We start from the raw sequence: 26,461 nt of genomic DNA on the forward strand, positions 1-26,461 counted from the left end.
CTTCTGAGAAGAGATTAGGACACACAGGGAAACCCAGGGATGTGCACACACCGAGAAAAGACCATGTGGAACCACAGTGGGAAGAGAGTCATCTGGGTGCCAAGGAGTGAGGCCTCAGAAGAAACCAAACCTGCTGATGCCTTGATCTTGAACTTCCAGCCTCCAGAACTGTGAGAAAATAACTTTCTGCTGTTGAAGCCCCCAAGTCTGTGGTATTCTGGTATGGCAGCCCTGGCAGACTCATACAAAGACTATTTTGAAACCCAAGAATCAACTTCTTTGTTATCTGCATTCTACTGAAAAAAAAAAAAAAAAAAAGCCAACCTGAGGCTTTATAATTTAGTCAAAGAGCAGTCCAGCAGATTTTCCAAGGTCTCCAGGAAGATACAGAACTGACCTCAGTGTTCTCTCTGGGCATGTGGCTTGGGATAGCAGAAAGAACATAAGCCTTCAGGTTCAAATGTAGGCCTCTGCACTTAGAAGATGGGCTATAGTTTAAATTCTCCTTCACTTTTCTGAGCCTCAGTTTGCTTATTTATAAAACATAGAGGAGCTGTAAAAATTACATGAGATTACATTCAGGCTGCATATATAAAATTCCCAGCACAAGTCTGGCACATAATAGGCAAAAAGCAAATATGGTTCTATTACTAGTTCTACTCACCTTATCATGACCTTGTCATACCTTGGTATTCTCTGTTGAAAAAGGGCGGGAGAAGCATGTTATTTTTAAAATAGGTTTTTAACCTTATGTATTAAGATTCAAATATCTGGGTGGTTAAAGGGATGAGCATTAGGTGTTCAGAATGCTGGATTATCCAGAACTGTACTCCAAAGGCTGTCAAGAGTTGGGATTTTGGCATAAATATTTTGTGTCCTCTGAACTGTTTTTAATCCCTATTCTCCTTGTTTAGTCTTCCACTCCAAGCGCCCCAGTTCTCTCATATATACTTCACAGCTTCTCAGAACCCCTCAAAACTTTCTTTTTACCATATTTTATTCTTTTTGATGTTTTCTGAAATGTCTATAATGGCTTAAACCAAGAAAAAAAAAATGCATCATAAAATCTACCAAGAGGCTAGGTAAGAGAGTCCGTGATGAATTTAGTAGCTTGGTTATTGCCGAGCTTGGTGGAGGGTGTTGAACTGAGCGGCAGTGGCTCATGCCAGAGCCTGCGGCGGGACGAGTGACAGAGAAGCGAGACAGACACACAAGGGTGAGTGTGGGAAGGGAGCTGGATTAGGAGAAGCCCTCTCTCGAATGGGATGTATTTCTAGGTGGAAGGAAGTAGCTCCTAGAGAGGGTAAGATGATAGAAATAAAGACAAGAGAGCAAGGACTGGGGGAGGCAGGAGGAACTGTGTTGAGGCCCACACGGGTGAGGAGGCTCGCCTGGCGTAGGAGGGCTGCAAGCTCTTCCTCTGGGTCAGGCGGGCAGGAGGAACATTCAGGACATAATAGTAAGGTTAGAGGCTGAGGGAGGAGGAATTGAGGGGTTCCTGTCTGATAGCTCATTTTCTTTGTGACAAATGATCTCTACTGCTGAGGTTGAGGGGATCAGGCTGGATAAAGGGCTTATGGAGAGTGTGTGTAGTTATCAACAGAGAATGAGAAAGGACAATTGATAAGGATGAGTGAAACCATTGCTAGTCAGGGCTGAGATCAAGGTTGAGAGAAAATAGGGTTGTAGAGACAGCTGTGAGTCACTGAAGGTTTTTGAGGAGAGGAATGTGATAATAAATGTATTTTAGGACACTTTTAAAGTGCTGGTAAACCAGATGTTGCAGGTAAGCTTTGCCAAATTTGGGGATGACTGATAATGGACCCAAAGAAGGGATGATAAGCAGGGTCTTTTAAAGGAAGGCCATCTAGACCTTTATGAAAAGAGAGATGTCATTTCTCCTTGGGACACTATGATGATCAAGGATGCTAATCCTTGGAGACTGGAAGCCTGGAGAAGATTTTGGGACTGTTTTACTTTCTGTTCCTGTCAGTGTCACCCCAGGAAAAGATCTTTACCCCATTGATGATAATCGCTTCTAGTTTCCATTTTTTCTTACACCTCCAGGCCAACCTCATAGCATCCCCTTGGAGATAACCGGCCCTAGCCAGTTGGCTTCCTCTCCTCAGAGATGTGAGTTGTAGCTTAGAGGGTCCCTCCTCTGAGCTCAGGAGACACCAACACTGACAGGCAACCCCCAGGGCTGGGCCCCAGCTCAGCAAACCTGTCCTTTAGCTTCTATACTCTGATAACCCGGACCTTTTCCCTTTCCCCCTTAGCTCTAGGGAGAATAGCTGCTTCCCGCAATTCTATGTTCCCTCAGTGTTCCCCCTTTACCTTCCAGTCCCCAACATCTGCTTACCCAGTTTCTTCAGGTAAATTCTTTCTGTAAAAAACCATACTGGTTTTTGTTTTCTTGATTAAATCCTTAGTATAGAGTCACTGCATTAGTTTGCTACGGCTGCTGTAAGAGATTACTCCAAACTGGGTGGCTTAAGCAACAGAAATGTATTGTCTCACAGTTCTGGAGGTTAGAAGTCAAAGATCAAGGTGTCGGCAGGCTTGGCTCCTTTTGAGGACTGGGAGGGAAGGTTGTAAATGGCCATCTTCTTATGTCGCCTACACCATCTTCCCTCTATGTGTGTCTGTCTCCAAATTTCCCCTTTCTATAGATACCAGTCATATTGGATTGGAGCTCACTCTAATGACCTCACTTCAACCTGATTACCTCTGTAAAGTTTCTGTCTCCAAATAAAGTTACGCTCTGAGGTACTCGGGGCGAGGACTCCACCATACAAATACCACAGACTGTGACGGGAGGACACAATTCACTCTCTAGCAGGGGCCTTCAGCATCAGGAATAGCAATTAGAGAAAACTGTGTGTTTAGCATTTGGTTAGCCCGCTTCTAGCTCCATGTCCTTGGGCAAGTAACTTAGTCTCTCAAAACCTCAATTTTTATCCTTTATGAAATGGGTATAGTAATTCCTACATCAAAAATTAAATGAGATAATATTTTTTTAAAATCTCAAGTTCTCCTCTCCCTCCTTCTCTCTCTCTCTCTCTCTCTTTCTTTCTTTCTCTTTTTGCATTTTTCTAGGAGAAGATAAACATGTCACTCCTTCATCTTGCCCTGCTCACTGTAGTATTCTTATCCTATTGGGATGAAAAGATAGAGGGAGGGCTGTGTTCAGCCCTGGAAAAGCCACGCCTCCACCAACAGCTCTCTCCAACCCTTATTCTAACTCAAGTGGCACCACGAGGGCTTCCTCCTGGCCCCCCTTTGCTCTGTAACTTATTTCTCTGTTCCCCTTAACTCGATTTGGGTGTGTCCCTGTTAGAGACCCTACTTTCCCCAAACAAGTCTTGGCCAAGTATCTTGCTGCTCACCATACCCCACCTCTCAGGGGAGAGAGCTTTTCCACACACTTTGTTTAGAAATCCTTGTTCCTAGAAACTGACAAGCTGTGAGTTTCTTAAAATGTAATGATTACCTATGAACAGTACAGCTAAATATAGTCATGCAAAATGCAGTATTTTGAAACAGAACATTGTTAAAACAAAATTTTGTAGAGTTTTCTACCCTGTGGGGATACAGGGAGAGGTCTCTGTGAAGTCTGTATTACATAACATTTTGAAAAGAAATAGAATTTTTAGAATGGTATGTACCAACTTGACTGGGCCACGGGGTGCCCAGATATTTGGCCAAGCACTGTTCTGGTTGTTTCTGTGAGGGTGTTTTTGGATTAGGTTAACATTTAAATTAGTAGAGTGGGTAAAGTAGATTGCCCTTCCTAATGTGGGTGGGCCTCACCCAATTATTTGAAGGTCTGCATAGAACAAAAAGGCTGACATTTACAAGTAAGAGAATGTCTCCTGCCTGGGACTACCTTTGACCTGGGAGATCAACTTTTTCCTGACTTTGGACTCAAACTAAAACATCAGCTCTTTCCGGGTCTTGAGACTGCTGACCTTCAGAATGGAACTGCACCTTTGGCTCTCCTGGTTCTCAGGCTTTCAGACTCCTACTAGAACTACACCTTTGGTTCTCAGGGTCTCTAGCTTGCCTACTCACTCTGCAGATCTTGGGACTTGTCAGTCTCCATAACCACGTGAACCAATGTTTGATATTAAATCATATATATATATATACACACACACACATATATATACATATGTATATGTATATATACATATATACATATACATATACACACACATCCCACTGGGTCTGTTTTTCTGGAGAACACTGTTTCAGACTGGAAAGAATTTTAGCAGTGCTTCTCAAACTCCAATATGAATACAAATCACACGGCATCTTGTTAAAAATGCAGATTCTGATTCAGGATGTCTGGGGTGGGGACTAAGATTCTGCACTTCTAAGAAGTTCCTAGGTGATGCTGATGCTGTTTGTCCACTGACCACACTGAATACCAAAGCTTTAGGGATCATAAAGCAGAGGTTCTCAACTTGGCTGCACATTAGAATTATCTGGAGTGCTTTTAACAAATATTCATGCCTGATTCCCAAACCCAAGATGTTTAACTGATTTAACTGGTCTGTGTTTGGGCTCAAGCAGCAGTGTCTTTTTTTTTTTTTTTTTAAGTATCCCAGGTGATTCCAATGTGCAGCCAGGGTTGAGAATCGGTACTCTTGCCCAGAGTTCCTCAAAACTTTTATATGTATAGGAATCACCTGGGAATCTTGTTAAAATGCAGATTCTGAGCTTGGAACCTGAGATTCTGCATTTCTAAAAACTTCTATGTCACTTCAGGGCTGCTGGTCCACAAACCACATTTTGAGTAGAAATGGTCTAATTCAGTGTTTCTCAACCATGGCATTATAGACATTTTGGATCAGATAATTAGGGGGCTATCCTGTGCATTGTAAGATGTTTAGTTGCATTCCTGGCCTCTACCAGATGTCAGTAGCACGGTCCCTCACCTTGGACCAGTTGTGACAACTAAAAATGTCTCTGGACATTGTCAAGTATTCCCTGAGGGGCAAAATCACCACTACTACCAATATCCCTGCCCATGTTGGTCTAAACCAACCTCCTTATTTTATTGGAAACTGAAGTCCTTTTACAATGTCCCCATCTTCTGAGGATCTCAGTATCTCTAGATATTTGAAAGCTGACAGATCACAAAGATGATAGCTGCCTCAAATGGAGTGTGGTAGGTCGAATAATAGCCCCCACCCCAGGATGTCCATGTCCTATTCCTGAAACTTGTGAATATGTTACTTTACATGGCAGAAGAGGCTGTACAGATATGATTAAGTTAAAGACCTGGAAACAAGGAGATACTTCTGGATTATCCACGTTGACCCAATGTAATCACTAGGGAGTAGGAGATACAATGATGAAAGCAAGGTCAGAGAGAGAGAGAAAGATTAGAAGATGCTATGCTCTTGGCTTTGAAGATGGAAGAAGGGACAATAATGCAGACATTGAAGGTGGAAAGTCACAGGGAATAGATTCTTCCCTAGAGCCTCTAGAAGGAATGCTTCCTTGCCTACACCTTGATGATGGCCCGGGGATGCCCATTTCAGATTTTGAAACTTCAGAATCATAAGACAATAAATATGTGTTGTTTTAGGCCAATAAGTTTGTGGTAGATTGCTACAGCAGCAAGAAACTAAATACCCATTTCAGATTTTGAAACTTCAGAATCATAAGACAATAAATATGTGTTGTTTTAGGCCAATAAGTTTGTGGTAGATTGCTACAGCAGCAAGAAACTAAATACACAGGGCAAACAGTCCTTCGTTGTGGGGAAACATTTTTTGTAAGGTTGCACTTAGGTGGAATGGAGTAGATGGGAAGGCAACTGAGGAAGCTGAACAGACTGAATTGGGAGGAAATTAATAACATTGTTCCAAGTTAAGAGTACTGAATGGACAATTCCATGTGGGCCAAGGCAAGGCCAGTGGGAACAGATGGACAAGGCATACACTTGGCAGATTAGGGCAGAGTGCATTGAGTGTATGTGTGGGGCCATAGAACATCAGCTCACTCCTTCTGAGTTATGGGCTCAGCGGGCTTGGACAGGGCTTTGTCATCCTCAAAATTTGCATATTAGAATCACCTGGGAAGATTTTGAAACTCCTGCTGTTCAGGATGCATTTCATACCAATTAAGTAAAGCTCTCTGGGGGACTTCAGTAGTTTTCAAAACTTCATGTGATTCCAATGTGAAGCCACATTTAGAAGGGGAACAGATGAGGGACAGACCAATAAATACACTGAACTCTAAATTAATTTGTTTCTGGAACAATAGTCCTTTGGTACTTTGGTTTGGCTATGTTCTAGGGGAGAATAATATGCATAAGAATCGTTGTACCACCTGATGCCCCACAGCTGGCAAGTGGTGGAGTAAGGATAAGGACACAAGCAGGTTTATATAGGTGAGTCCAACCACAAGGTAGTGGGGACCTCACCAGAAGGGCAGGGCATTGGGAAGAGAAGAAAACTGGGAATATTGAGGGCCAGGGCTGAGAGTGAGAGTGAGGGTAGGTATCCAAAATCATGGCATCCAGAGAAATTGGGTGAATTTACACTTGTGCTGGACTTAAGGTCAATATCAATAAAACAAGGGAAAGTCTCCAAGAACCCATGAACCACCAGAGCCTTCATGGGTGTAACTTTCCCTGGTATTTCAGGGAATATCTTAGAGAGATACTTCCAGAAACCCCCCCTAACCTCCAAGCCCAAGTTAGAGCCTCCCTTTTAAAGCACTTATTAGCCTGCCATGTTTAATCCTTCGGCCTGTGGTATGATGGTTAAATGATCCTCCATGCCCTCAGGTTAAATGTGATTTATGTAAAAGCAATGCTATGTCCTCTGCGTAGAGTATCTTTATTATTTTATAGCCTCTGGATAATGCAAAAACATGCTATTTGTGGCAGAGTAAGAAAGAATATCTTGAACTTTGATGTTAAGGAAAAGGAAAATGGGAATTACAACCAGTGTAGGTAATTAAGCTAAAGTTGGGTAATGTGCCCAAGGGCCTTTCTTTGTCCTGATAGGACCTCACTTCCCAACTCCCACCCCAGGCTGGCCATTGCCACCACCAGAGAGTGTGTGTCAGTAGTGCCTAGAGGAGATCCCAGAATTTGTGCCTACCAAGCATCTCCAGTTGATAGCGGGTATCCTTTCCTGACAGCTATAGCCTTTTAGCCTACAACAGCCAAGTAAAATTTGCATATAATCTATTTGAGTGTTAGTTCTTACCTATTCTAAAGCTGTCTTCTTTTGGACTCGTGACCACTTTTTACTCAATTATACTTGCCTGTTTAATGGCTTAAACCTTCTACTAAACCCAAATTTTTAAGGTGACAGAGAACTCTATCTTCTGTACTCCTATATTTTCATCATGAGTATAGTGCCTATTACACAGTAAGTGCTAATTTATGTTTGTTGAATGATTTAGAATGAAGATGAGTTTTTGGCATGTTGAGTTTGAGGAGCCTTTGAGACCCGACCTCGAAGTAAAGATACCTGCTAAGCAGTGGGTTGTGTGAGGCAAAAGCTCAGGAGTTTGTTCTGAGCTGGAGTTAGGGAAGATGGTGAATCCATGGACAGGAATGAGGTCACTAAGTCAAAAATGTCTAGAGCAGGGCATTATTGACATTTGGGGCTGGATAATTCTTCATTGTGGGAGGCTGTCCTATGCCTGGTAGGATGTTTAGCGGCTTGCCTAAACTCTACTTACTAGATGCCAGTAGCACCTCCCAACTTGTGACAACCAAATACGTCCCCAGATTTTGTCAAATGCTGCCTGGAGGGCAAAACTGCTCCTGGCCCAGGGTGACAAAAGCATTGGAAGGGCCGCACTTATTTGTGTGCATGCCGCCCAATACTTGTAGAGTATAGATAGTAGAGTGTCTATAGTATAGTGGGGTGTAGAGTCACATGAGGGGCTCTTCCTCATTGCCTCATGATCTCACCTCTGCGTCCATCCCCTAACTCCAACCCAGACACTCACTTTGATATTGGAAGTCGCAATGTGACATCAACAGAAGCAGTAATTATGACCATGCTGCATAGTATTAAAAAAAAAAAGAGAGAGAAAGTCATGTTTTCAGTCCTGTAAAACTGGGACTCTCTTCCCTAGCCTCATTTCATGAAAGAAGAATGCCTCCTTGCTGAGTGGGATTCCCTTCCTGAGGTGCTTCACAGATCCTTTGAACTCTTGGGTCCCTGGATAGGGACTGAGACTTCTGAGAGAACGTTGGTCTGCCTGGGGCTGAGGTGGTTCCGAGGAAGGAGTTGGAGCAGGTGCCAAATAAGATATTTCTTCGGAGGCTCCACACGTCAACCTTTTCCTTTCCCGCTTGGAAATATGTGCTGAGCTAACCACACAATAGCCTCAGTCAGGCCAGTGAGTGATGTTTCCCAAGATGTATTTAATTATTGGAATACTGCACATAAGTTCAAGTCTCAAAATGAATTCACTCTGCTTCTCAAACTATAGGAACATGAGAAATAAAGTCACATGGCAACTCAGAGAGGGTAGATGTATGTTATAGCAACATTGGTAGGATGTTTGGAGGGCTTCCCTTTAGGGTCTATTAGGAGCAGGACAGGAAGGGGCTGGCTTTCCTCCCTATTTCCCTTTCTGTATCTCCCAGAATATTTGCCATGTTTGGAAAAACCTCATTTTGATATTTTTGGACAAAAAAAAATCAAACTTATCTAAGAAAATACTGCCTCTTTTCTGTTTATGGTACTAAGCAGCTCATTTTTCACCGTCTCCTATGAAATATTCATTGTAACATGAAAAGAATCACAGTTTGAAAGTAAGAAACATAGAAGGAGCCAGTGGTCTCTGTCAAAAGAGCAGTATAATGAGGGTGGATAAATGGGGCACTTGACCCTCTTATCATTCAACGTTTATGGGGCTTCTACTATGTTCCATGCTGTGTGCCAGGCACAGGAGATGTAGGTGGAAAAGATAGAGCTTGGAACCACAGGTTGGTAAATAGCTGACTGCCAGCCAGGATAATAATCCTAATGACAAGTGAGGGGGGCTGTGGGTACACATAAGAGGTACTCTAGCTGAGATGGAGTCAGGGAAAGTGTCCCAGAAGGAGATGTCATGTAAGCAGGTGGGATTTATCTAGGTGAAGGGTATGGTTGGTGGGATGGGTGGGGAGTGGGGATTCCAAGCCAAAGGCAATTCAGAGGACCATAGAGGAGAGAGACCACGGACTGGAAGAATTTAGTCTGGCTGGAGTAGATAGTGTCAAGTATGGGGGTGCGGAATGCTAGCAGAAGAGGTTAGAGAGCTGTGACTGGAGGAATCCCTGCAAGAAATTCTTTGGTTAGGAGCAGGAGCCAGCTGGAAGCCAGGTCTAGAGATACAGGTATCTCCAGCACTGGAGCCTAGTATGGCCTTAGCAAGAAAGCCCCTTGGGCTTCCTGCTGACTCTAACCCAGAGATCAGGCTCAGTAAGTAGCTAGCAGGCCTCCAGAGTAGGGTTTTGGTCTTGGCAGGTGGTGGAGTTGGATTTCTTGAGCTCTGCATGGGCACAGATGTGTCTAGTCATACTGTAGTTCCAGGGCCAGACTGAACTTTGCTCCAGGGATGGTAGGAAGTGCTCTGAGGGAAAAATCTCTTCTCCAGTTTGGCCAAGTCCGTGATCTCACCAGACACCTTAAGAGATCCCAACTCAGTACTCTGAGTCTCTCCCTGCAGCCGCCTTGCCTACAGCACTTCCACTCCCCTCCACACCTACACAGTTGGCCCTCCGCTCCTTAGGATCCCTGCCAGCACCCACCACACGGGACTCCTATTAGAATTCCATTAAATTTGGGGCGCCTGGGTGGCTCAGTCGTTAAGCGTCTGCCTTCGGCTCAGGTCATGGTCCCAGGGTCCTGGGATCGAGCCCCGCGTTGGGCTCCCTGCTCAGCGGGAAGCCTGCTTCCCCCTCTCCCAGTCCCCCTGTTTGTGTTCCCTCTCTGTATGCAAATGAATAAAATCTTAAAAAAAAAAAAGAATCCCATTAAATTTAAGAGGAATACCTTCAGTTATAAAGTAAGTCATGGAGATGAAATGCAGAGCATAGAGAATATAATCAATAATATTGTAATAACGTTATATGGTGACAGATGGTAGCTACCCTTATCATGGGGATCATTTTGTAATGTATAAAAATATCAAATCACTATGATGTACACCTGGAACTAAGAGGATACGGTATGTCAATTGTGCCTCAATAAAAAAGAATTCAGAGCCAGAGGGAGTTTGCAGAGCAAGGTATCCAGGTTCTTCATTTAACAGCTGAGGAGACACAATCTACAGCTGAGAGCTGTTGGAGAAAACCATTCCCTGCTATGCAGGCGGAGTAACAGAGAAAGCCTGCCTGCAGCGAGAGAGGCCATGAAGCAGAGAGAAGTTCAGAAGGGAGCAGAGTTGAGAGATGGTGAAAGAGGACACCCGGGCTGCCTGGTTCCACCTGTCTTTGATGTCCAGCTGCTTGCCTGCCTTCGGGCTCCATGAGGTCCCCTGGACCCTAATGACAAATTCCCCTTTCCCTTATGGTAGCTAAAGTCAGTTTCTGTTACATGTATGTCTGTTACTTCACATATATAATGAATCAGGATTCAGGCATGGAAAGTCACTTGTAAGAGAAAAAGGTGACTTTCCAGCTGAAATTAAGTATTGGTGTTAGTTTCTCGAGACTGCTGTAAAAAATGACCAGAGTCTTTGTGGCTTGAAACTAGAAAAATGTATTTTCTCACAGTTCTGGAGCCAGAAGTCCAAAATCAGTATCACGGGGCTGAAATCATAATATCAACCGGTCCATGCTCACTCCAGGACCGTGCTCCTTCCAGAAGCTCTAGGAGACAATATGTTTCTTGCCTCTTCTAGCCTCTAGTGGTTGCAACCATTCCTTGACTTGCGGTCACTTTAGTCTCCGCCTTTTGTCTTCTGTCTGTGCATTGAATCTCCCTACTCTTTTTTTTTATGTTAGTCACCATACAGTACATCATTAGTTTTTGATGTAGTGTTCCATGATTCATTTTGTGCATATAACACCCAATGCTCATTACAACACGTGCCCTCCTTAATACCCATTTCCCAGCTACCCCATCCCCTCACCCCCTTCCCCTCTGAAACCCTCAGATTGTTTCCGGAGTCCAGAGTCTCTCACGGTTGGTCTCCCTCTCCAATTTCCCCCCCTTCCGCTTTCCATTCCTTCCCCTAATGTCCTCCATGCTATTCCTTATGTTCCACATATGAGTGAAACTATATGATAATTATCTTTCTCTGCTTGACTTATTTCACTTAGCATAATCTCCTCCAGTTCCATGCATGTTGATGCAAATGGTGGGGTGAATCTCCCTACTCTTATAAGGACACTTGTGATTGCATTTAAGGTCTTGCCAGATAATCCAGGATAATCCTCCACCTCCAGATACTTAATGTAATCCCATCTGCAAAGACCCCTTTTGCCATATTAGGTAACATTCACAGATTTTACAGATTAGAATGTGGATGTCTTTCAGGGGAACATTATTCAGCCTACCACATTTGGGATATTAAAAAAAAAAATGCCAATTTTAAACGGTGATAGCTGACAGTGGAATGGTAAAGAAAGGTAGAGCCAATGAAAGCTCCAGGTCAGATAAAGGCACCCAGACCCAAAGAACATAGGATCTGACCCTCCAGGTTGTCATCGGCCCCTGGAGGAGATGGATAGATGTTGTTAGATCCTGGTCCAGGCACCAGCCATCACGAACACTCCTGCTAGCATCCCTTGTTCTGATTTCAAGGAACTTTCTAATAATTTGGCTGCTTATGTAGATTAACCAACAGTGACAGAATGGTCTGATCTCTACACCAAAGTATCTAGTTTGTGGGATCATTATATTTCTCATTGTAAATGTAAAAATCAGAATTCTGTTGTTGTTTTGTTTTTTTGCTCGTTAGTTTCTATGAGTTTGGGTAACATGTATCAGGCTCTGAGATGCAGGCTGTCTAGTTTATAAACTCAGAAATATAATTTGCCATCATACTAATAGTAAATCCATCCCGTGTAGGGGCAGTCAAACTGAGTTGTAATAGCTTGGTCCTAATTCCAAGTTCCTAAAGAGTTAATTTAAAAAAACAAAGTCAATTTCCTACCCTGGAACAACCAACTGTGACTAGGGAAGGAGGCTCCTTTGAATATACTGCTTTTATTTTGTGCCTATTAGGGAGGGATAGGTTAAAAGTTGGAGAATATGGCAAACAAAGGACATAATCGTCCCCTGCAGTCTGTGTCATACTTAAATTCTCAGAGGGCGTTCTATTTCCAAATGCTTCCTGTACCATCTACTAAGTCTTTTTCATGATTATGGATTTGTGCGTATTCTCAGGATTCATGGTAAAACTACAGTTTCTCCTTCCTCCCAAGTATTCTTACTGCTACCTAATTAATTTCTATGAAATACCTTTGATTTATAATCTACAATGACTATTACTCATACACAATCTCTGTGTTTTTAGTCTTATCTATGTATCGCCTGTATTTTATTGCTTAATATTTTTTAAAAATCAAGTCACTCTATAATTAAATACATTAACTAAAAAAAAAATAAACTCTCTCTACCATAAATGAAAAACTCATATCACTTTCCTTAAATAGAAGGTAATCATACAAATAAATGTAGCAGGATGTTAGAATGTGGTTTCCCACCACTGTTTTGACTGAGGCCCCAGTGCAATACCCAATATACAATAGATATATTACCAGAGTTAGTATAGACGGACTCCTCCCATGCAAGTTTACAAAGGAAAATGTGGAGAACTGGTTTCATGGTTTTTGCATCCCTTAGTCAGAACAATGATATTTAAAATGAGTCGGGGGGTAGAGGGAGAGGAAGATCTCCTAGGAGGAGTCTGAAGGATCTCCTAGGAGGGGTCTGGTGCTAGAGACCCAAGGGGAGGACTGCTATCTCTTCCAAGCTAGTGTGACAAGCTTCATTAAGATCACACAGAGACATAGAAGGTGTTCCCTGCCATTAGGGGACATAGAGTAATGGCAACTGACGCCATCTAAGAACGGGTGGAGGTGGCTAGAAAGTTAGGTGTTAGAAAGTTAGGATTGGGCTGTACTAGCAGAGTTTTGAGGACAAGGGAGGTGTGACCATTTCCTATGGACCAGATGTAGGCCACTTGGGAGAAAGACAGCTGGAGTGTAGTCAGATCATCTTGGGCATTTCCAATGGAATGTCCAGGAGGAACTCCAGCAAGAAGAACTAGGGGGAAATGCTGGCTTCTCAGGGACTGTGAAAGGAGTCATCAGTGACTAGACTAGAGATGCTTGAGTTAAGTGCCCTGCAACAGGGAGTGATAGAAATCTCTATGAAATGGCCCAGGCAAAAAGGAGCCCTCTAGCATGAATGATGCCTCAGCAGAGGTGGCCCTGGCATTTGGGTGCTGGTTTGTATACTCATGTGTGCTCCCACTAAGCCCTGAGCAATTTTTATTGTTGCCATTTTATTTTCTATTTTCTCTCTCTGATTTTCATTTCTCTGGGGTTTTTTTTTCTTGCCTTCCTATGGACCACTTGAACATTTTTTAGAATTCTGTTTTGATTTATCTGTAGTAATCTTGAGTATATCTCTTTGCATAGCTTTTTTAGTAATTGCTCTAACAATTACATTATAGATATCTAATGTGTCATCTGTTGGTGTCATCAGTTTGCCAGTTTGAATAATGTTAGAGAAGCCATACCTCCCTTTATATCCCTTTACCCTTCCCCATTTATAACATAGTTGTCTTAAATATTTTACATTTTTTAAAAATATTTTATTTATTTATTAGAGAGAGAGAGAACATGAGCAGGGGGAGGGGCAGAGAGAGCCAGACAAGCAGGCTCCCCACTGAGCAGGGAGCCCAACACGAGGCTCGATCCCAAGACCCTGAGATCATGACTTAAGCTGAAGGCTGATGCTTAACCGACTGAGCCACTCAGGCACCCCTTAAATATTTTACATTTAGAACTATATCAGTGTTACAACTTTTGCTGTACTTGTCAAACATAATTCTGAAAACTCAAGAGAATAAAAGTCTATTGTATTTACCCATTTTTCCTCTTTGCTGATGTCCCAAGGTTTCTTCTTTTATTGTTTCCTTTCTGGTTAGAGAATTCTGTTTAGCCATTCTTTTAGTGTGGTTCTTCTGGCGACAAATTCTCTTAGTTTCCCTTCACCTGAGAATGTCTCGATTTCCCCCTTACTTCCTGAAAGATATTTTTGTGGAGTATAGGACTCTGGAATTGAAAATTCTTTTCTTTCAGCACTTAAAAGTACTCTGTGCCACTCTCTTCTGGCCTTTATGATTTCTGATGGGAAATCTGCTGCTATATAAATTGTTTTTCTGCTATAGGTAGGGTGTCATTTTTCTCTGGCTGCTTTCAAGAAATTTTCTTTGCCTTTAGTTTTATGAAGGTTAATTATGATATGTCTTAACATGGCTTTCTTTGGGTTCATCCTATTTGGAGTTTCCTAAGTTTCTTGAATCTGGAGGTATATGTATCTTGCCAAGTTTGGGATGTTTCCAATTATTATTTCTTTAAATAATTTTTCAGCCCCATTGTTTTTCTTCTCTTCTGGGACTCTGATGATACAAATGTTAGGTCTTTTCTTATGATTCCACAAGTCTAAGGTTCTGTTCAATCTTTCCAGTCTATTTTTTTCCCCTGTTGTAAAGATTGAATAAAATAAAGATTGGGTAATTTCTATTTTTTCTAACTTTTATGTTATTGTTTCTCTCCTATGTCCCCCCCCCCCCCCCCCCCCCCCAAATTTCTTTTTGACCCCCTCAAATGAGATTTTTATTTTGGTTATTGCATTTTCAGTTCTAAAGTTTCCATTTGGTTCTTCTTTATGTCATCTGTTTCTTTGCTGAGACTTTCTATTGTTTGCCTGAGATTTTCTAGTTTTCATTTGTTTCAAACACATTTCTAATTGCTCACTGAAGCATTTTTTATCATGGCTACTTAAAAATCTTTGTCAGATAATTCTAACATCTCTGTTATCCCAGTGTTGGCATTTATTGATCATCTTTTTTTTTCCATTCAGATTGAGATATTCCAGGTTCTTGGTATGATGTGTGATTTTTTTATTGACATCTGGACATTTTCATATTATGTTACGAGTCTCTTGATCTTATTCAAACCTTCTATTTTGTCTGGCTTTTTAGGACATGCTCTGGCAGGAGAAAGGCACTGCCACCTTGTTACTGCCAGGTGGAGGTAGACGTCGAGGTTCCCCACTCAGTTTCCACTGATACCCAAGGTGATTGAGCCTCTTGCTACTGTGGGACAGAGTTGGGAGTTCCAATTCTCCACGTGGTTTCCACCATCACTGTGGTGGAGGTGTCTTGGTTACCACAGGGCAGGGTGACGGTGAACAGTCCTGACTCTACACTAGGCCTCCTATGATACCACCCAAGCATGTCTCATTACTGCTGGGTGGGAATGGAAGTCAGACTCCCCACATGGTCTCCACTGACACTCTTGTACTACCCCAGCAGAGGGATTGGGATGACTCATTACAGCCTCCCAAGGGTACAAGTCTAAGCTTCCCACCAGGACTTTGCTGGTATGGGAGAGTGTGAGGCATGATTTTTCCTTTGGTGTTTCCTTGGAATAGAGGGTATTTTGCCTAGAAACTGTCTTGCTACAATGCCCATTTTCTGGTCCTTTGGCTAAGAGAGCAGGCTTTTGTTGAGGGCTTGTTTGTTTGTTTTGTCTGCAACTGTTTGGCATTTCTGAGTTGCATGCTTCCTCAACTCCATGTCTGAGTTGTATGAGGCAAAAAGAAAACCCAGGGAGTTCACCACCATGCCATGCCTTAGATCTCAAAGTCGTTTCTTCTGTCCACCTTTCAGAGTCTTCTCATGTTGGTTTTATATTTTATGTCCAGGGTTTTCAATTGTGCTTACTGGGAGCAATAGGGAAAAGTACATCTCCTCTGTCTTCCTGGAAACAGAAGTCACGGGGTATCTTTTAAATGTTAATAAACACTTGGTGATTTGACTTGGGTATATAATTTCCTCCCTCCCCACTCCTACCCTTGACACAAATACAAAAGAATAAAAACACAAAATTAGTACTATGTCTTTAATTAATATAATTATTTTAATGAATCAAAAGGTGATTTAAAGAAAAAAGTAAATAAAGGTATAATTTAAGACATATGTCTATCTACCCATGTAGATATTTTTATGCATGTAGTTACATGAAAGTTAACAGATTAAAAAATGTATACACACTGATGCTGCAAACTGGTGAGCTGTGGGTATCTTCTAGAGGCTCTTAGGCCTTAGGGATAGAAGCTGATAGTTATATTGGACAAAAAAACCCTGGGCAGAACAGTATGTTCCCTATTCTGCACACAAGCAGTAGACCAGGGCACTTTGGCTTTTGGTTTCCTAATACACATATTCTTATCCATCTGTCTTTCAGGAAAGATATAGCGGTATAGTCAGACAGACAAATAGATGCACATACGTACAGTGACACACTTGAACTAGACTAGTAGAAAAGTGACTAAAATGGTTTTAATATAAGAAAAGAGTATGTGAACAATTAATTAGGAAGCATGGTGTGGGACAACACCAGCACTTGCTGATCTTACACTATGAATTGTATACTCTGTAAGTATTACCTCATTTAATTCTTAAAGGTTGATATTATTACTCCCCTTTAACAAATAAATAAACCGAGGCTTAGAGAAGTTAAGTAACTTGTCTAAGACCACATCTAATAATTGCAAAGCCCAAATTTAAATCCCAATTTGTTGGATTTGAAAATCTGCTTTGCTACCTATCTCTCACGAAAGAAGATGGGGTTTTGGGGAAAGCCGTGTTAGGTAATAGAGATGCTTGATCAGTCCATGAGGTGGCCACAGAAGATTGATTGATGTGGCTGGACTTCACTGCATTTTTCAGTCTCTTATAGTCTCACAATTGAGCTGTGCATTGTCTTAGAGTCTGCAGCCTTCTCTTCCCAGGATGCACTTTTATTTCAAGGGGAAAGTTTGGGCTGGTTCTGCTCTCCTCTCAGATTTGAAGGGAGTTGGCCAGGTCTTCTCTTCCTTTGTGTATATGACTAAGAGAGATGGGAGGGGGCCCACAGCACAGAGACCCATTGCCAAGAACATCTCAGGGTGGAGAGACCTCTGGAAAATTTTTTCCACTCTGCATCAGACAGGGTAAAACTGATTAGCATTTAATTGGTTTCAGCTGTTCTTAACATGTTGCTTAGAAAACTTCGACGTACTTTGCTAAATTCAATATTCCTTATGGTTAACAGATTAAAAGCCAAAAACACTCTTGAAGATCCTTGTTTTGGATCACACTGAGTTCTCTGCTATTGTTCACCCATTTGGAATGCTCTAGGAATGCTAAATACTTTGGATTGGGTATAAAAAAAGAAACAAATTTATGTCTGTTAAAACTCTTGGGTAGACAGCTTCCTAGGAATCAAGATATCTAGACTGCAGTCCTGGCTTTTCCCACATAGCCTGTGACTTTGGCAAACCTCTTCACCTCACTGGACTGTGCTCAGGCTCCTAATCTAGAAAATGAGGAGATTGAGCTCAATGATCACAAAAGTTGCTTCTATCTTTCAGGTTCTGTAATTGTTTTCATTGTTCTGATGTTTCAGTATAATTCCAAAAAAACAATGGTATGATGGTTTCTGATTAAGAAGGGTGTAGAACAGCAATGGCAAGTTGAACCAGGGAACCTCTGAGGCAGGGGTTTCAAAGAACATAAAATGGATAAGGCTTAATCAATAGGCATTTTACTCTTCAAAGGCCAAAGGACAAATGAAGGGCTGGGAAGATCTCTGACTCTTTCACTGTGTGTTCTTGGGCAAGGACACTTCAGTCCCCACCCTTCATGTGTCCATCTATGAAATGCAAATAAGGACACCAACCTGTTAATGCAAACATTTTTGTTAAGAGGTTTAGTCAAAAAGTGGGATGCAAATAGTGTGTATCAGACACTGAGAACCACAGCAGAGGCTTAACCCTAAGGCCTGGGTGACTCCTGAACCATCTCCAGCAGACCTAGGAACTTCCTCACTTAGCCTCAGGGCTGTGAGACTGAATGTGGACTTACTTAAGGTTGAACTGAGAGAGAGATGTGAGGCACCTCCATTGAATGCCTTGCCCATCCCCTAAAGCCAAGGACCCCTCTATGCCTCCACAAATGAGTTAATGCTTGAAATAGCTCAGACTGCTGGACCCATAGCTGGTGCTGCCGCATCCACGGTCCAGGGCCATTTAGGGTCACAAGCTTTCATTAAGGGGGCAAGACCAAAGCTGGTTCTAGCAAATGCCAGAGCCTTGCTACAAGTGGTAACATTGAAGAGCTGTTGGCTTTGGATGAGATGGTTCTCCAGGAGTTCGTGCCTTGCATAGGTGGAGTAGCTTGTGTTAGCCACACACAGAGCTATGATATTGAAGGCAAGACTAGATATTGAAAGTTGTAGGCTGCTTGTAAAACTTCATGACGGGGCCTATACCAATGTGAAAACTTCTTTCCTAGGGACTAATCATGCACTGGGAGTCTGAAGTGTGGGAGAGAGTTTAGTCTTGGTCATTGACTCACCTATTTGGAAATGTCAGCCTTACTAGATTGGAAAATAGATGAATAGTGTTTTCTTCTGGAAATGTCACACGTCCACCTGGGAGAGGAATGAGGGCTTGAGACAGCAGGGTTTTCCAAGTTCCATCTGGCAGCTCTTTGCCATACTTTGGGTAAGACTAGCCTGCACATGTTCTTCTCTGTAAGTGGTGGGACATTCTAGCTCTCTGAACACTCCCAGGGGAGCAGAACCAAACCGAGCCTATTGAGCGAGCCCACCAGGGCAGCAAGTCTGCAACAGTGCGTGCTGACTACCTCCTCAGAGCCTGGGTCTCATGTGATTGTATGTAAAACCCCTTACTGAACCTTTCCCCTGCATCTTGAAAATTAAACTCTATTTCAGGCACCATTTCTCTTAAGAGTTTACCCATGGTTGGAAATGTGAAGAATCCATGGAATAAAAATGAAAATAAAAGAAGATGAAAGTGCTTTGTGTATTATTGTTGTTGCTGTATAAAAACCCATGGCCCCTCCCCCTGTGGTTCCTATATCCTGTGTGCTGAGTCAGGGAGCAGGGCCCTGTCAGCTGGTGACTTATATGCTCATATTCCCTGAGGAGAAGCCCAGTCCTATTCTTGTAGCCTGGCCAGCCTTGGCAGGAGGCCCAGGCTCATTAGGTCTTGATTGTGCTTTTCCTTCTTATAGTCATAGCGAAGCCCATGCACGTTGACTCCAGGCACTTTCCCTCATTTCCCAACCTGGGTTCACCTTGAGTTACACACGGATGATGGGCGATCACATAGTTTTCTTCTGTTTGATTATGAAGAGAGAACACGAGGGCACATCTATTCTCCCACTGTTGTTCTGGCTCAGGTGTTGGAGAGGTGGGTGTGGTTGGAATCAGGCCCCAAGGCACTCCCAGCTCTCAGCACAGCCTCTGAGTTCCCTTTCCAGCCCTTCTGAAGATTTCTCTTTCTTTCTCTGGCATCCTTTCAGTTTGAATTCATGTAAACCATTAAGGAGCCAGACAGCATTCTCCGATTTTTATAAACTGTACGATAGAGGTTTGTAAGAAAACAAGCCATAGTTGTGAAAGTTGCCATGAACATCAAGTTCTCATACTGCTGCTTTAGAATTGGCCTTTATTAGAAACTGATTATAATTCTTCCAGGGTAAGGACTGCTAAAAATTGACTTGGAAATTCTATGCTTTCATTATGCCCATTTCCCCCTGTTACTTGTTTATAGCCAGGAAATCTGACATATCTTAAGATATGTTGCTTGTTTTTGCCACAGGCCATAAACTTAATTTTCAGCTGCCTCACCTTGGAAACCCAAGACACTTAGAATATTGTTATTTATTTTCAGAAAAAAAAATATTTTAATCAATCAGATTTACTTTACCAGTAATTAGGTCAGCTGGGATAAACCTGCCCCTCCTTTTTAAAAGATTTTATTTATTTGTCAAAGAGAGAGAGAACACAAGCAGGGGGGGGCAACAGGCAGAGGGAGAAGCAGACTCCTCACTGAACTGGGAGCCCGATGTGGAACTTGATCTCAGGACTCTGAGATCATGACCCGAACGGAAGGTAGATGCTTAACCAACTGAGCCACTGGTGTCACTCCCTTCTTTTTTTAGTGGATGAAATTATGAGAACTATTGTATCCCATGATTATGCATTTAGATATTGTGCTATCAAAAGACACCAACAAAAGAAAAACAATGGAATGAAACATAGGAGAAAACTCTATCCCCCTCTCTCTCCCCATGCCCCTTTTTGGCTATTTGAACATAAGCAGTTTTATTAATGTCCAGGGGAGTTTAAATTCTTCTTGTTAGGATGACTATTATGAACTCTTCCCTAAGTGAAGATTTGTGTTCTGAAGTCATTGTGTTCTTGGGCTTTGGTCCAAAGTGACTTCATTTTCCGCCTCCTGGGATTTCAGAGAGACTGCTAATGTAAGGGCAGCAGATTTGTGAGTCAAAGATGTCTTTTTTTTCTGACTCATGTTAAATAAGACTGAACTGTGTGTTAAGATGCTACCAAGTTTCTCCAAAATTTCAATTAAGTATGGCAGAATTCTAGTTGGCCCAACTATGGAGTTAATTAAAATGTACATTATAGATCTGATAAACTTAACAATAAATTGGCATTGGGAAGGCACAGGAACAGCAACTAGAACTCTAAAAATAAACAGTTCTCAGAGAACAGTCCACAACCTCATATTAAACACATTAAAATTAATTTCAGCTGCATCAAAAATTTGGCATGCAAGTCAGTCCCAGGATTTGTTTTTGTTTTTTGTTTTAATTGGTTTGAATAGAATGGCAAAATAATTCCAGGGTTTCAAGATGGAAATGAAGAGTTTACTATTCATGAGCCCACTTATTAAGAATGATGCAGCCATCTGAGCCATCTAGTATTTGGTACCACTGTGAACCAGAAGATCAACACTCCAGGGAGAGCCTGAGCTAGAAAAAATCAACACTTAAAAGTCCTCTCTCTCGTGCTTGCTTCGGCAGCACATGTACTAAAAGTTCTCTCTCGAGTCAGTTACTCTAGCCTTCTGGAAGAAGAAAAGTTTCAGAAGTCACCTTAAAAGATAATCCAAGATGTGCAGAAACAATTTTTGTAAAAGGGTGTTCATTGTAACATTATTCATCATAGTGAGAAACTGGGAACAGCCAAATAGCCAGAAAGTATTGGTAAAACAAATTATGATACATTTACACAATGGGATACAACAGAATCATAAAATAATGTTATGTTGTAGTAATACTAGAATTCATAAGAAAAATTTATGATATATTAAGCTAATTTTTATGTATGTTGAGAGAAAAAAGGTAGGCTAAAAAACAGTAGACTCCAAAAGAATTGTGGTTATCTCTCAGGCAATGCCAAAAAAGCTGATTTTTTTCCCCTGTACTTTTCTATAAGTCTTTTGTATTAAAAAAAAGAGAAATAAATGCCATAAAAAGATACTTTGTTTGCAAAATCTGCTGAGAGACAGGGGATATTTTAATCTCTTATTTTTAAACTAGAACCCTCAAATGACTTGGCTTTTTAGAGATTCATCTACTTTTTATATATCTCATCAATTTTTAAAAATATCTGTCACTTCCTATCATATTTGGAGGTTTTCTGCTCTCTACTTATGCAATGCTTTGGGGAAATTAAATTTGATTGTGTCAAAGTCATCAGAAAAGCCTTGACTTTGTTTCTGTGAAGCCTCTTTAAAAGTGGTTAGGTGGTGTTAATAGGCTGTTAAATTCGTCAAGAGGCCACCAGCACTGAAATAAAGTGGTTCTTTATCACTGCAAAAACCTCCACAGATAAACTCTGCCCTCGAAGCAACATGCAAACCCCAGAACCTGAAAAGAAGACACACACACGCTAAGCCAGGGTGCATGCAGAGCACAGATCAAACTCCTTATTTGAAGATGGAGGATTGAGGCTTCAACCAGTAAGACCGTGAGCTGGGGAAAGACCAGGCCTTAGGTCAGAATACTCTTGTGTGGGAGGATCCTTGTCTGCTACAATTTCATGGCACGAATGAGAATAACTCTTGGCTAGATGGGAAATTCTATGAAACCCTAGCATCTAAGATTGTCAGGAAACTATAGCGTTATTGTATTAGTTGTTCTTGATTTGAGACACATGTATTTAGAAAACTACAAAATAACCCCCTTCTCCCAAAGCAGCACAAAGAGGGACATTCTAAGATCATGACTCATTATAGCAATGGTTGGAGTTCTCAGTGTTCCTGCCACCACAGCTCTCTACCCATGACCTGGAGCTCCTCCTTTTTCCCTGGCACCCGTGTTTCTTACCTCCACTCCACCCATTGTACAAAGCCACTGCATGAAGGATGATGGAGCGGCATTTCTCTTTGCTTCCAGCCTAGAGTGGTTGCATGCTCTAGGGGAGGAGAGAGCAGAAACTCCAGGCCCCAGAGGCGCTGCAGTCTGGCTTGGTGTGGTGGGATGCAAGTGGACGCATTACCTGGTGCCCGTACCATGGGGATAACGAGACCCAGGTCGGTAGAGGGAAAGAGTAGCGTGAGGAAGAGCAGAGGGAGACTGGGGAGAAGAGGTGAATAACGTGGGCAAGGTCAGGGCACCATGCATGGCTTTGGTGGGCGGGGGGGGGGGCCAGGCATGGAAACTGCTAGAGGGGGCAGGAGGGAGGAATGGTTGGTAAAGCAGAGGTTCTTTCAACGGGAGTCTGTGGATTATAGTTTTAGTTTTGTGTGTTTGAAAATATCTTTACTTTTCTCCGTCACCCAAATTGTGCTTTAGTTGGGTATAGCAGTCTAAGTTGAGAGTTTTGTTCATCAAATTTTGTTCGCCTTGAAGAATGCTTTTTCCATCATTTTGTGGCATAATATTGCCACTGAGAGGTCTGGTAGTATTCTCTTTTTTGTGTGATAATCTGTATTTTCTTTCTGACACATTTAAGATTTCCTTTTATTCTTTATGTTCTAAGTCTCATCACAGTGTTCCAAGTGGGAATTTATTTTTATTTATCCTTTCGTTACCTAGAGCCAACTTTCGACCTGATGACCTATGGTTTTCTTTAGCTCTGGGGGAATTCTTAGCCATACTTTTATGCTAAGCAACTTACATTGCTTCTCACTTGTTCTTTTCATTCTCTTTTTTTAGGTCTCATGTTATATGCACGTAATCACTCTTTTATATATTTAAGCTCTTTGTCTCTCTGTGTTGAATTTGGGGTGAGCATCTTGGTTTGATCTTACCAGTCACCAGGACTTCCTTTAGTGAGTCTAGTTTATTCCAACTATTAAGTATTTTTTAAACTTCCAATGAGTACCTTTTAATTTCTAAGAGTTCTATTTGTTACTTTGAACATCCATTTATTCTTGCTTCATTTATGCCTGATTTTGTTCCATATGGCTAGTTCTTTTTATAACTATTATTCTCTTATCTCTTCGGGCTTCCTTATTTTAACCAATTTGTTATACCATTCATTAAAATTAATTTTTTTCTGCAGTGAATTCATGTTCTGATTTAATGCTTTATTGACATATTTTAGGATTTCATGGATTTTAGAATTTTGATTTGTAAGCCTATTTTGAATTGGAATTTTTTATTGTTGTTTGTCTTTAATTTTTTTTTTTCTCTCTTCTCTCTATTTCTCTAAATCCATTGGTTTTGTGGTTGTCTCTTTACTTGGCCCCCTGGAATTCCATTTCAGAACCAGATGCTATGAAAGCAGTTCAGCACTCTTGGCCAAGGTGGTGTCAGAGATAACTTGGGTCCAGTCACTGGGCCAACACATGGCTTGGTTCTTTCCCTGGTTTCATGGCTGGATCTCTTTATCTTCCCAGGTACACAGACTCTCCTAATTCATAGCTCAGGCAGCCTCTCTAAGTTGATCACCCCAATTTAGGTCCCTTGTTGCAAGTGGTGTAGGCTCCCTGCAATGCGGCCACCACTACCTAATTCTGAGCCTGGAGACCAGCAGGTCCATGGTGTTAGCCCAGCTCACTCTTTGGCATTATGTTGCTTTTTCTCGTCCATGGAGATAGCAATCTTTTTTTTCCCTTGAACTCTGCAATGTCATTTTTGTTTCCTTTTTTATAGTTTATCTTTGCCATGTGTTTAGGGGAAGAAGAGCAATGCAGGAATCTGCTGTGCTTGGATATGTCTAATTGATGTACTCTGGCTCATACATTAATAAGCTAACTGTAAATGAGGCGCTGGGGAAGCAAGTTTCCTTTCTGCTGTCTCAGAGAGCCAGGGCTCTGAATATGGACATTTCTCCAAATTTAGCAACAATGTTCAGGTACCAGGCAACCAGAAAGTTTGCCAATATTTACTACATTTAATAAAATACAGTTTCCAAAAAATAAAGCTGTTGAAGTGCCCATGGGGTTGCGTATGGGGCAAGACCATCCATTGTGCTAAATAGTCACCATTTACTCTTCTGAATCCACTCTCCACTCTTCTACACCCTGCACTGTGCTCCCTGGAGGCTGATCTACATAGACTGCATCAACCAGCTTCCTGGCCCTTTGCTTCCTGTTGGGTTGAGCTAGTGGGAGGGGATGGAGGAGATGGGAAGGTAGCAGATGGGCGAGGTTTGGGTATTTAGTTCGCCAATTCCCTCCTGGCTGGATTGCAGGTTGTTCCTCTCCTGAAAGGAGTCTGTTGGGTGGCCATCTTTTACAGCTGGGGTTCTGGCTACCGCTCCTTTTCCCTGCCCCTTCAGGTTCCCACTATTGCTAGCCCTGGGGACTTACCCAACACTTCTGGCTTCCCTTACCTCTCTACATACCTTATAAATAGCTTCATTTAAACTCTCCTCGATTATCCCATTAGCTTGTTCTATCAGTTCCCCGCCAGGATCCTGAATAATACCTTCATCCCCACTGTGACATATGATGGGGTCTTATTTTCTCATCTTGCCGATCAAAGTGCTAGAATATATTTCCTTTTGTTTCCTTCTCAAACCCCAAATCAATTGAGTTCCATGAAAACAATATTTTGAAATATGACAGCAGGAGAAATCTGTCATTAGGGTTTCAAAATTTATTTTCTAGAGCTATAGCCTGGCCATGCAACATAAAAAGTGCCCCTCCACCCCCAAAATCATGAATTTGGGACTCCATTTCAGACCATGAGGCAGACTGAGTCATATATTTCTTTTTTAAAAAGTGTATTGGCTGGTCCTGAGGCAAACAGATAGATGTTAAGGAAGAAGGATTCACAGAAAAAATACAAAATGATAAATAGTGCTCTTACCTTTCCACATATTCCAATGGACATATTGCTTCCTTCACAAGTACCACAGCTATGAGGAGGCTAAAATTAATACCCTGAGTGGATTTTCTTCTACAAAGAGAAAAATTATACGTGTCTGAATTCTCATAAAGCTCTACAAAGTACTTCCTTGTTGAAAGAGCTGTTTTCCCCAGTTGCTTCTGATTGATGTATAATTTCCTCTCACATTCTAACAGATGTCTTAGCCATTTCTGCCACCTGTAGCATGAAATCCTCTGCCCATAAAACCTTTACTAATATGATACAGTAATGAATCAATTGAAAATTACTCTACTTTGCCTAAAAAAATTTCAAGAAAACAAGGTCATATAAAGGTAACAAATAAAAAAAGAATCAACTCTTAGTATAGGTTCAACCCCTTCCCCATCTACTAGTAGAGTTATGTATGTGATCACGAATCTTCAGAATGATGGATGAGGGAACTCCATTATCTCAAAAAATGTATGATTATATTTAATATTACTGAATGCATTTTATATGCCTAGCTCTTCTCCAAATTTTATGGGGAATGAAGAAATACGATATGCGACACAAACAGCATACAATATAATGGGAACAACAGTGAAAATCATTGAAATCATATTAAATGCTTAATTGTGTGCCGTTAAATGTAGAGAAGTTCAGAGAACTCTGGTATGTTCCTGTATAATGTATTTCATTGTTCCTAATTGGTCAACCAGCTTAGACCAGTCAGTCTTGGTAGATGACCCAGTTAATATCCGTGACCACATCTCTCTTCCCAAGCCTTCTCTCTATATGGCTTGAAATTGTGTTCCATTTTTCACATTCACATCAGATGACTGCTTCTAAAAAGTTTTACAATGATGATTCTAACATTAGGTTTCTTATATCCTATACTTATTGCAACTAATTTTCTGAACCTGTAAATAAAACTTCATACTCATCCCTATTCCATTATGCTGGTTCTTTGAGGCCTGTTGTTCCAATTCATTAAACAAATTTGGATCCTGTTTTGATCATTCAGTTTATAAAAAGGTTCTTCTCCAAACTTTGGTCATCTGAAGTTTCATTTTGGATATATCTTATATGTAAGGAATTTTAGTGT

This window comes from Neomonachus schauinslandi, chromosome 1, assembly GCF_002201575.2.
Source record: "Neomonachus schauinslandi chromosome 1, ASM220157v2, whole genome shotgun sequence".
Taxonomy (NCBI): Eukaryota; Metazoa; Chordata; class Mammalia; order Carnivora; family Phocidae; genus Neomonachus; species Neomonachus schauinslandi.